Source organism: Scylla paramamosain, chromosome 2 (assembly GCF_035594125.1).
Source record: "Scylla paramamosain isolate STU-SP2022 chromosome 2, ASM3559412v1, whole genome shotgun sequence".
In the NCBI taxonomy this organism is placed as follows: domain Eukaryota; kingdom Metazoa; phylum Arthropoda; class Malacostraca; order Decapoda; family Portunidae; genus Scylla; species Scylla paramamosain.
In genome coordinates, this window is record NC_087152.1 from 22150194 (window position 1) to 22163440 (window position 13247).

Below are 13247 nucleotides of genomic sequence, written 5' to 3' on the forward strand. Positions count from 1 at the left end.
AGAAACTTTATTTCTGAATGTTACTTATAGCCTGCATAATTCTGCATAATTGCAATGCTTTATTAAGTATAGATATGCTGTATAATTTTCTCATATGCACAATTCTGGGCATAGCAATGCTTTAACAAGTACAGTTATGCAACATAATCTCATTTGACCAACATCATGATGGACATCAGCTCAGTTGTCCAGCAAATCTGGTTTTGCTTCTAGTCAAATCTATCCTGCCATCACACATTAGTATTTTAATTTATTTATGCAGATTTGGAACTGTTGTGGATCAAGTTTATTTTATAGAGTTAACTAATTTCTGTATGTGTGTATCTAGTTGTTGTGATATAAAGGAAAACACTTCCCCCTAGGAGGGGGAAGTGTGGAATTGAAAGGAGTCCTCAAAGTTCAAGTCCACTACTATGAAAGATGGCAATGTCCAGTTAGTCACTTCTAAGGATGTTAAAGGGAATCTAACTGTTGCTGTAAGTTTTTATGATATATTTGTTGTTTTATTACATATTTAACTATGTTACTAGCTTCTGTGTATTTTTTTAGAAACTTTATTTCTGAATGTTACTTATAGCCTGCATAATTCTGCATAATTGCAATGCTTTATTAAGTATAGATATGCTGTATAATTTTCTCATATGCACAATTCTGGGCATAGCAATGCTTTAACAAGTACAGTTATGCAACATAATCTCATTTGACCAACATCATGATGGACATCAGCTCAGTTGTCCAGCAAATCTGGTTTCGCTTCTAGTCAAATCTATCCTGCCATCACACATTAGTATTTTAATTTATTTATGCAGATTTGGAACTGTTGTGGATCAAGTTTTTTTTATAGAGTTAACTAATTTCTGTATGTGTGTATCTAGTTGTTGTGATATAAAGGAAAAGAGCTATGCTAGTGCTGTTCTGTCTCTATATCCGCTTTTATCAAGCTTTACCTTGTAAATTCTTAGGATTCACCATTTTTTTATTTAAATTATTCTGTGTCAGTAATTCAATGTGGAAAACTACATTTCTTCACATTTCTTCTGTATTTAGACTTCTTTAACTTTTTTCCATGTCCTCTTGTGTTCCTCCTATTCTAGATATAGGTGTTCTCTGTCAACTTTGTCAATTCCTTTTAAGTTATCTTCCTCTTCCATTTTCCAAGGCTGGGAGTTTGTCTTACTTCATACTGGGTTTCCTTTAAACTTGGTGTCATTTTGGTAGTCATTCTTTGTATCCTTTCAAGTTGTGGTGATCATAATATTACAGCACACTACAGTCTTAGTCAGATCATTGACATAGCTAGTCTCTGCATGTCTGTGTGTGTGTGTGTGTGTGTGTGTGTGTGTGTGTGTGTGTGTGTGTGTGTGTGTGTGTGTGTGTGTGTGTGTGTGTGTGTGTGTGTATTTACCTAGTTGTGTTTGACAGGAAAAGAGCTATGCTCGTGCTGTCCTGTCTCCATATCTATAAGCATCCAGCTTAACTTTAAATTCATGAATATTTGTTGCTTGTACCACTGTTTCATCTAAGTTGTTCCATATTTCTGTGCTTCTATTTGGGAAACCATATTTATTGACATCTCTTCTACTTGCTGTTTCCTTCAATTTCACTCCATGTCCTCTTGTATCTCTTGAGTCCCACGCAAATAAGTCTTCTTTGTCAACTTTATCCTTACCTCTTTCTCTTCTCTCTTGTAATGATGGAAGCTTCAGTCTCCTTAATCTTTCTTCATAGGTTAAATCTCTCAAACTTGGTACCATTTTGATTGCAGCTCTTTGGATCCTTTCTATTTTCCTTATTTTTTTATTTTTTTTATTTATTTTTTTTTTTATCATGGGGTGACCAAACAATTGTGGCATATTCCAGTTTTGGTTGAATCACATATTCCATCAACTTTTTCATCATCTCTTCATCCATGTTAGCAAATGCCCCTTTCATCTTTCTTAGTAACTCATAGGTTTCCCCAACTATTTTGTTTAGATGTTTTTCTGGTGATAAGTTATCACTGATTGTAATTCCCAAGTCTTTTTCTTCTTTGGTTTTCTTAATTTCCACTTCTCCCATGGTGTAGGAACTTGTCAATCTTCTTTTGCTTTTTCCTAATTCCATCACCTTGCATTTCTTTGCACTGAATTCCATTTCCTATTTCTTATTCCATTTATATATCTTAGATCTTTCTGTAATATTTCACAATCCATATTGTTTTCCACTCTTTTCAATAATTTTGCATCGTCTGCAAACAGGCTTATATAACTGTCAACCTCATCCACCATATTGTTGACATACACCAGAAACATTACGGGGACTAAGACCCTGTGGTACTCCACTTGTAACTCTACACCATTCTGATTTTTCTCCCTTTATTACTGTTCTCATTTCTCTATCCCTCAAGAAGTCTGTAATCCAATTCAGTGTGTTTCCTTGCAAACCCTCTGTATTTTGAATTTTCCATAGCAGTCTCTGGTGTGGTACCTTATCAAATGCTTTTTTTTTTCAGATCTGAATAAACACAGTCTGCCCAACCCTCTCTCTCTTGAATTATATCCATTGCTCTACTATAAAAGCTCACTAAATTCGTGACACAAGATCTTCCACTTCTGAAACCAAATTGTCTGTCAGTCAATGTATGTGTTCTAAATATTCCATCCATCTGTTTTTAACTATTCTTTCTGCTATTTTTGTCACTACACTTGTTAGGGACACTGGTCTGTAATTCAGTGGATCTTATTTATTACCTCCTTTAAAAATGGGCACAATATTGGCTCTCTTCCAGTCTAGAGGAATTTTTCCTTCCTTAAAAGAACATACTATAGTATAGTGTATACTTCCTGCCAGTTGTTCACAACATTCCTTAAGTATCCAGTTGGGCACTCTATCCAGTCCTTGAGCCTTACTTGCATCCAATTCTTTCATATTCTTCTTAATTTCACTTATGTCCACCTGTATCTCTCTCATCACATTGTCTCTGTGCCATGCTCTTTCTCCTTCAAATTTGCTTTCTTTGGTAAATACTGACTAGAAGCACTTGTTCATTAATTCCGCTTGTAACTGTGTATCTTCATATGTAATGTCATCTTTCGTTAATTTATCTATTGTTTGCCTGTTTTTCATCTTCCCATTCACATATCTGAAGAATAACTTCGGCTCATCTTTGCATTTGTTAACTATATCTTTCTCATAATTCCTTTCTTCATCTCTCAGGATTCTGATATATTCGTTTCTTGCCATCTTAAAATCTTCCCATTTCTCACTTCCTCCTTTTTTTTCTCCATCTATTTATTCCATGCTGCTTCTTTTTCTTTTCTTGCTGTTATACATCTCGTATTAAACCAGTCTTTTTTCCTTTTCACTTCCTTTGTTTTGATCTTTGGTACATATTTACTGATGCCTTCATTATAAATTTGCATAAATATGTCCCACTTTTCCTGCGTACTGCTTGCCATGAACAGTTGTTTCCATTTAGCCTGATATAATCTGATAAAATCTGATAAAATCTGCTTTCCTGTAATTATATCTCCCATTCTTGTAAATTTCATTCCTATTTTCTATTGGACCACTGCCTATACTGAATTCAATTAACAGATGGTCACTTTTACCTAGTGGGCACTGATAATTTATTCCTTCAATGATGTCCATTTCCTTTGTAAACAACAAGTCTAGCCTTGATGCCTCTTCATTACCCAAAAATCTTGTATTTTCTCCAATCCATTGGGTCATAGTATTTGTCATTATTAAACTTAGAAGCATTTATCCCCATGACTCTTCTCCCCCGTCCGTGGTCCACTCTTCCCATCATACCTCCTTGCAATCAAAGTCACCCATAAGTGTTATATTGTTATTCTCTGCCAGTATTCTCTCCAAACAGTTACTAGTATCTCTTAATAATAATTTATAATCCTCTTGTGTCCATGCATTCGTCTTTGGGGGTACATAAGCCACTGCAAAATCTTTTTTTCCTTCTTTCCTTTTTGTTTGAATTCTAAATACTTCTGCCATTCCTTCTCCTGTTTCAACCTCTTCCACTGTTATACTTTTCTTTGTAAGTAACATGACTCCTCCCTGTTTCTTATTATTTCTATGTTTTATCCACACATTATAATTACTATTACCAATTCTTATATTTTCTATTGTCTCATTTAGTTTAACTTCAATAATACCCATGATGTCGGGCTGCTTTATCTTAATATAGTTATTCAATTCTAGCAATGTTGATATTAAACCATTTATATTTGTATATGCCACTGTCCACTTTTTATTTTTCCATATATTATTTACATTTTCTATTCTTTTTTTGTCAGATACCACTTCCTGAGCCTCTCGTCTTTTATCTTCCAATAGAACTTTTTTTTCTCTTCCTCTGTTCTGTTCTCGTTTTTTGCCTTTGCTTCTTTTATTAGATTGCTTACCTTGAGTCTCTCCTCCTCATTCATGTCCCTCTTTATCCAGACTTTCCTGTATTGCTCTGTCTTGTCCAATTTTCATGCATTTGATATCACTTCCATGGCTGTTGTTTGTGCCCTAAATTTTACTTTCAGTGGTTGCCTTCCTCCTTTTATATACTTCTCCAGTCTATGTATTTCCTCAGTTTCACTTACCCAGTCCTCCCTTTCTCTCTGTATATTTCTTATGTCTTTTGCTACCTTTTTTTGTTCTCTTTCCCTCTTGTATCTTACTGGCTCTGTTTCCTCTTTTAATCCATATATAACAATACATTTCTTTTTGTCCACTGTGTCCCTTACCATCGATTCCTTCTGTTTGATCACTTTCACAATTTCATTACTTAAATCTGTCTTTTCCTTCTTTTGTGCTTCTATGATTTCTGTAAAATTAACATTTTCTTCCTCTCTTTCCTTCCTCCAGATTTGATGTTCACTTTTCATCCCTATCACTTCATTTTCCTGTTTTTTAACAATATAATTGTTTTCCTTCAATTTTGTTTTTAGATCAGTGCATAGTGTTTTCAATTCTTTGTTTTCTTCTTCCAGGTCATGTTGTTTTTTTTCTAATTTTTTCACTTTCAATGAGGTCACTGATCATCCCTTCCATCAAAGCCACTTTCCTTCCTTGCATTTTATCATGTAGTTCATTATCTTCCTCAAATCCTGGGGATGGTGACCCTGTAGGCAACACTCCACTCCCACCTATGGCGTCTGCCTTGCTAGAGCTTTTACTCATTTTATTACCTCTGTTATTACTTAGATTTTCCCTTATTTTTTATTTCTGGAGACAGGACAACTCTTCTTGAACACAGCTCCTACCTGAGAACACATTCTAGGCTCCTAGTGGTGGCCGTGGTCAAACGAAATCTTTTTCTGCTGGAGCTTGGATCGCTGCTTGTTTACTCGACGACGACGTGTGTGTGTGTGTGTGTGTGTATTTGCCTAGTTGTAATTTACGCAAGGGGAGGAATCTCATAGTATCCTGTCTCTAAATCTATCCAGTTTGATCTTAAAACCATGGACAGTTACAGCATTGACAATGTCTGCACTGAGTTAATTCCATTTGTTCACAACTTTCTTCAACTTCTTACTGTGTCCCCTTCTATTCTGTGCCTAAATTTATAAAACATTCTTTGTCCACATTTTCCATACCATTTATCATTCTATAGATGTTTCTTTAACCCCCCCCTCTCTCTCTCTCTCTCTCTCTCTCTCTCTCTCTCTCTCTCTCTCTCTCTCTCTCTCTCTCTCTCTCTCTCTCTCTCTCTCTCTCTCTCTCTCTCTCTCTCCTATTTTCAAGGGTAGGAATTTCCAATATTCTTAATCTCTCTTCATAGGTCAACTTACTCAACTTTGGAACCATCTTAGTGACTGCTCTTTGTACTCGTTTCTAATTTTATAATATTCCTCTTTATATGAGGAGACCACACCACTGCCACATATTCCAATTTTGGTCTTATGGAAATCAACAACTTTTTTTTATCATTTCTTCATCTAAATATGAGAATGCCATTCTTATTCTTTTTAACAAATTCTTTGCCTCTCCAGTAATTTTATCAATGTGTCTGTCCAGAGTCAAATTTTCAGTAACTGTTACTCCCAAATCCACTTCCTCTTTTGATTTCTGTAACTTCACACCATCCATCTCATAATGATATTGTATTCTTTTCTCACTCTTACCAAACTTCATTACTTTACATTTACTTAAACTGAATTCTATTTGCCAAGATTTACTCCATCTATTTATTTTATTTAAATCATCTTGCAGTACCATACAGTCATTTACATTTTCTGCCCTTCTCATCAGCTTAGCATCATCTGCAAGTAAGTTCATATAACTGTCTGTTTTTGCATTTGTCATTCACATATATTACAAACATTATCGGTCCCAACACTGACCACTGTGGGACACCACTAGTTACTTTCAGCCAAGATGGATTTTGGTCTTGTATTACTGTTCTCATGTCTCTATCATCCAAGTAATCCTCCATCGACTCCAGCAGTCTTCCTCCAATTTTTCCATAATTTTTTCATCTTCCATAGCAATCTTCGATGTGGTACTTTGTCAAATGCTTTCTTCAAGTCTAAGTAGACACCATCCATCCAACTGTCACTCTCCTGCACAATATCGATTACCCTTGAATAAAAGGACAATAAGTTCATGGAGCATGATCTTCCCCTCCAAAATCCAAATTTACAATTTATCAAAACTTTATCTCTTTCCAAGTGTTCCATTCATCTTTCCTGTATTGTTCTTTCACATAGTTTTCCTACATCACTAGTCAAGGACACTGTTCTATAATTAGTGGGTTTTCCTTATTTCCTCCTTTGAATATTGGTGTAATATTTGCTCTCTTCCAGTCTTTTGGTACTCTTCCCTGTGACAGTGATGTCACTACTAGATTGAATTTTATCAGCCAGTTGTTCTCTGCATTCCCTCAATATCAAGTTTGATTCTCCATCTGGACCAGTTGCTTTATTTACATCAAGTTCTTCCATCATAAGTATTTCCTCATAACTGACTGGGACTGTACTTAGTATATTCCTCACCAAATTATCCCTTCCAGCATCAAACTTCCCTTCCACAGTAAATACTGATCTGAAACTATTGTTCATAACCTCCACCATGTCCTGTGCATCCTCATGGATTTCTCCTTCAACTTTCAGTCTTGATACACCTTCCGTTTTCTTCATCTTCCCATTAATATGTCTAAAGAATAGTTTGGATTCATTTATACACTTATCTATTAATCTCTTTTATAGTTTCTTCTCTCCATTCTTATTATCTCAGTGTACTTATTTCTATCATCAGTATAGTCCTCCCATCTGCTCTCAGTTTTCTTCTTCTGTCTATTCCAAGCATTTAGCTTACAATTTCTAGCCTCTTTGCATTTTGTATTGAACCATTCTTTATCCCTTCTACATCTTGCTCCTCCTCTAGGTACAAATTTCTCCACAGCAGAATTATATATCCTTATAAATTTATCCCATTTTTCCCGAACATCTTCAGTGTCTTCAAAGTTTTTCCAGTCCACAGCAAGAAAGTGTTTTCTTAATTTTTCAAAGTCACTATATTTAAATCTTTTCACCTTATAATTTTCATTAATGACTACATTTTCATTTTTCAGTTTAAATTCCATCAACACATGATCACTTTTACCTAGAGGGCTATCATAGTGTATAGTTTCAATAATTTCCATGTCCTTGGTAAACACTAAATCAAGTCTTGATGGTTTATCTCTTCCACTAAATCTGGTATCACAATCAATCCATTGAGTCATTAAGTCTTCCACTACCCAGTTTAACAGTCTATTACTCCATGAGTTCTCACTTCCAGTAGTTGTCAGTGTCTCCCAATTTATCTCCTTACAATTAAAAACACAAACAACAACTATATCTCTATCTCTTCAAGATCTTTTAACACATCTACCAACATCTCTTCATGCTCTTCTTTTCACAAAGCATTGGTCATAGGTGGCACATACATTCCTACATAATTCATTATCCTTCCATTTCCACTTCTAATCATCACTTGTAGAATTTCAGATTTGTCTTCATTTTTTATTACCTTCTCCACTTTAACACACTTTTTAGTCAGAATGATCACTCCCCCTCCCTGGTCACTTTTATTTTTCACCCATAAATCATATTTATCATCACCAATATCAGGAGTTCCCCATTCATTTTTTCCATTTTGTCTCTCACAATACAGCAACATCTGGTGTGTTCTGTTAAATAATTCATTTAATTTAATCTTTGTTGACATTAATCCATTTAAAATAGTGTAACATACTTTCCTTACTGTTTGATGTACCATTTCTTTATTCTCATATTTCTTACTCTCTAGGAAAACTTTTTCTCCCCCTCCATTTGTTGTTTGTTTTTTTGTTAAGTCTCATTTATCAGCCTCTTTTACTTCAACCTTTCAATCTCATCCATATCCCTGTTTATCCATACATTCTTATATTCTTCATCTCCAGACAACCTCCAAAACTCATTAATTACCTCTTTTGCTTGTACCTGTGTTGCAAACCTTATTCTTATGAGTCTCATTTTTTCTTCTTCATATTTCCCAATTCTATGGAACTTGTCCACTTGCTTTACTACTTGGCTGTCTTCACCCATCACTTTCTTCAGTAACTTATTCAACAGGTTCTTTTCCTTTTCCTCTCTGAATTTTTTTTCTTCTTTAATAACATTTACCACTTTTTGTCTGAGGTTTTGTTTCTCATTTTCTTGTTTTATTATTTTCTTTATTAATTCTTCCTCAAATTTACGTTCATTTAACCACTTATTTTGCCTCATTTCCACATCCTTTACACTTACCTTCATTTCCTCATTTCCTTTCTGAACAGTTTCTACTTTTCCTTTATTTGTTTATTTAAACTGTCATTTTCCATCTTTAACTTCTCATTTTTATCTTCCATCTCAATCAACTTTGCTGTAATAGTCACCAGCTCCTTACCTGTCTCCTGGTGTGCCTCCAGTGTCTTTATTCTCTCCAATAACTTGTCCATCATTTCTTCTATATACAAAATTTTTCTACACTACAGTCTGTAATTTTGTTCTCTTTCTTCTCCAGTAAAACTTCAAATGAACCTCTTTTTTGGGGGTCCCACCTTCTGCCATGTTTGTCCAAAATGTAAACAAATTAAACCAAACTTTTCTAGAGATGGTATGACTATACTCATGGTACTGTTTCTCCCCTGCTTATTTACCACCAAGGTATTCCTGTGTCTTCTAACATAATCATGTTCCACCTTGAGTGATTTGTGTTATTCCTTTCTTCTATATGCAGAGCACTAGAAAACATGTTCTGTCAGCTCCACTGCCACCATGTGTGTTTGTGTGTGTGTGTGTGTGTCTGTGTGTGTGTGTGTGTGTGTTTGAGAGAGAGAGAGAGAGAGAGAGAGAGAGAGAGAGAGAGAGAGAGAGAGAGAGAGAGAGAGAGAGAGAGAGAGAGAGAGAGAGAGAGAGAAAATATTGGTGCATAACCCTGTAGATTCATCTGCACATGTGTGTGGGAGGAAAGGTAGTAGAAAAGGAGGCACACAAATGTTAGTTTTCCATGGCATGTCACCTGCTAACTTGATGGTCTGATTTTTTAATGACCAGCTGTCCATAATTGCATACTTTCATAAATATAATTACAGTTTTCTTTACATGTCATCTCCCAAAATATAAATAACTTATGATAACACATATTGAGATCTGTTAGAAAACTTGTTTAATGAGCTTGTACCCATCCACCTCCCATTTCCCATATTTCCCACTCTCAAGTTCATAATTCAGTCTTCACTATCCCCTATGCTTAATGCAGATATATTCATATTCATTATCATTAGGAAAATCATATATGATAGAGAAAGTATGGTGCTCTGAGAAACAATGGGAACACAAGACAGCAAATGACAAGTACGAGTATAGTAATCCCATTGCATTTCTTTTATTGTTTTTATGGTCAATTGCTCCATTGAACTAGTTGAAGCTGCAGATCTGAGTAGGTGTGTCATGTGAGTGCCAAGTTATTCAGTCTATGACACAGAGTAAGATAAGTAATCAACTTTTAAAAGAATTAATTTTCTGATATTCCATTTGATATGTAAGCATTATTTAGAACAGCTGTTTGATGTTGCTGTGTAATGATTTATGGAAATGTATATTTAATGTTGCGATAATTTAGACAGTACTCTGGCAAGTGGATATGCGGATCAGCACAAGATGTAAGCCTTCCCCATACTATAAGCTTTGTGGTATAAATATCCATGATGATTTTTGAACAAAGTAAAAGAAAAAATAAAGTAAATAAAATAAAGATGCATGTTATGTGATGGTAGACATGGAAATTGTTACTCGTGCTCATTTTTAAGTCTCAGAACTTTAATCAGTGTCAGTTTGGTGTTCAATCTGCATCAGTCATTGGAGACTAAAAAGTGGTAGAATTATACATAGAATAGTATTGAAAATACTTTCAATCATATTTTCATGCAGTTTTTTAATCATATTGACTTTCATTATACATGTGTGCTGATTTGGTGTCCTGGGGACTGAGAAAAGTCTTGCTGATGGAAATTTTACCAAAGCTCAAAACCTGATATATTTAGGGGGGGGTAATGCAGATAATAAGAAAAGGAACAATAATATTTCTATTCAATTAAATTTTATCAACTTATTATCAGGAGAGATAGCACTTGTAATTGTGTTGTCCTTGAGAAAAAACTATTTTATAGATGCCAGTACCTTTACTAGTCTTGGTAGTTTGTGGATCATAAAGTATTTTTTAATCATCTTCAGGGTGAAGAGGAAACTGCCCAGGAATTGGTACACTTCATTGAGGCTGCTGAGAATGAGTATCAGACAGCCATCAGTGAAAACTACCAAACTATGTCCAACACTACCTTCAAGGCCTTGCGTCGCCAACTTCCTGTTACACGGACCAAGATTGATTGGAATAAGATAGTTTCATATTCCGTGGGTAAGGAGCTTAAAAAGCAATAATAGTAACTGGTGGTCCTATGGAACATTTAAAATAATTCATCTGTCTCTATGGGATGCTGTAGGGATAGTTTTAACAGTACATTTGGCGGTCATTATTCCTACTGATTAGTATTGGTTGTTGAATACTTCAGAGTCAAATTATTGTTTTGTCCCTTAATATTATTGATATTTGGAGTTTATCAGTATCTATGTTTTCCATTTTATCTGCTTTGTTATAGCTGATTAAACCCATCATGATTTTTAAAATAAAACAGTTTGACTTGTTTGGGTAAAGAAGAAAACATATTGCTTTTGGACTTATGTGGAGTGAACCATGCCAGTTGAGCACTGTTACTGAAGCTAAAACTACATCTTGTTGAACTGTTGTGTAGGCTATCAGAAACACACAGCAAGGGTACCCTTTCTATTGGGAGTGAAACACTGAGCTTCATGAAATGTTTAGAAAACAAAGCCAAATGAGTAGGGCAGATCTTCCTTTGGGGGATTAATCCAATTTTTACAAATTTATATCCTTCAAAAGTTTGTGTGGTCAGTGTTCCACCTTTGATCAAGTCTTCCCGTGCTTTGTTTTTGATTGTTTACACAAGCATCAAGTGCAGCAGGCAACAGGCTCATTTTATAGACTTTACATGAAAGAGTAGTAGAGTCTATTAGGAATGTGAGTTTCTGCTGCCAACATCATATTTCTGAAAAGAAGCTGCATTTTGCAAGATGGTCCATGCCGTCACTACTACCCAGACGCCTGTGATACCTCGCTGAGGGGAGGTCTTAGGGACGATGTCTGTTCCTAGAGATGGCCTGCTTGCTAACTGCTTGATGGTGTTGATTATATAGTACATATTTATCTAAACATTTACACTTAATGTTTAAGAAGTGATTTTGCAAGAAGTTCCTGTTTTGCCAAGTGCATTACAGGCCAAAAATATATTATCAGGTAGCCCAATGTGAGGGCATTTCAATTGTCCTTTGCACATTATGGATGAAGCAAGGTGAGCTCTGCACAAACAAACCTAGAAAGAAAATATATTGTTGCAATTTATTTATTTTTTTTCTTTTCTTTTCTTTGGAGTGGGGCAGAACAGCAGTGAGTGTTGAGGAATTCTTTGTACTTGTACTTGTACTTGTACTTTGTACCTGTTTGCTGATGATGCAAAATAATGAAAATAATAAAGGATGAAAATGACTGCAATGAGTTGCAAAAGGATATTAACAAGACACATGCATTGAGCCAAAGATGGAAACTAGAATTTAATGGCAGACACATTGAAAATAGGAAAAAAAGTAAAAAGAGACATTCATGGAAGTACAAAATGGGAGGAGAAATAATAACAAAAAAGTAATTCAGGACACACTATCATCTGAAAGACATAAACGGATATTCAGCTCTACATAAAGCTTGTTAACAAACATTAATGTAGTGTCTAATTATTTAGATAAAGAAATAATTAAGAAAATTATAAGAAGCATGATATGTCCTAAATTGGAATATGCAGCAGTAGTTTAGGCTCCACATAGAAAAAAAAGATATACAGAAACTTGAAAGAATACAGAGGAAAGCGATGAAGATGGTACCAGAATTGAAAGACTTATGCTATGACGAAAGACTTGAAGAGATGGGATTACCAGCACTACAAGAGAGAAGAGAAAGAGGAGACCTGATAGCAATGTATAAATTAGTAAACAATATAGAAAGAATAGACAGAAAAGGAAAGGGAGGGAGAGACAGACAAAGGGGCATGGGAAGAAAATAAAGAAGAGTGGATGTTCAAGCAACATCAAGAAATGTAGCTTCCCTTATAGAACTATTGAAATCTGGAGTGATTTGAAGGAAGAGGCAGTTGTGGAAGTGTGAATGTTTAAAGAGAAACTGGATAAATATGGTTATGGAGACAGGACAAAATGAGCTTTGGCTCATGCCCTGTACAATATAACTAAGTAAACGCAAACATACACACACGCAGACACACATGCACACACACTGTTTTAGATGTAATGGTAGTACTTCACAGCTACAGTGCTGCATTATGCCAGATGTAAGGACAAAACACACTCTTTTAAGGATTTTAGCACCCACTCTCTTCCTATTAATCATCAATGATCTAAACCAAATTTCAAGTCATATCCATTCCTACACTGATGATACCACCTTTTACTTTTCCATGTCTTTTTATAGAGGTCCAATCCTTCAGGAACTAAACAGCTTATGCAGGGAAGTCACAGAATGCCTGACTTCTGATCTTTCTAAAATTTCTGATTGGGACAGAATAAATTTAGAAATGTTCGATGCCTCTAAACCCAATTCCTCCATCTATCAAC

At 35.2% G+C, this 13247-nt stretch overlaps 1 long non-coding RNA gene across 1 annotated transcript; it reads left to right on the forward strand.

Moving 5' to 3' along the window:
• Positions 1 to 225: 225 nt before the first annotated feature.
• LOC135111810 (uncharacterized) lies at positions 226 to 11970 on the forward strand. Its single transcript, XR_010273919.1, has 2 exons — positions 226 to 476; positions 10728 to 11970. It is a non-coding gene; the product is annotated as an uncharacterized LOC135111810 (long non-coding RNA).
• The last annotated feature ends 1277 nt before the right edge of the window (positions 11971 to 13247 follow it).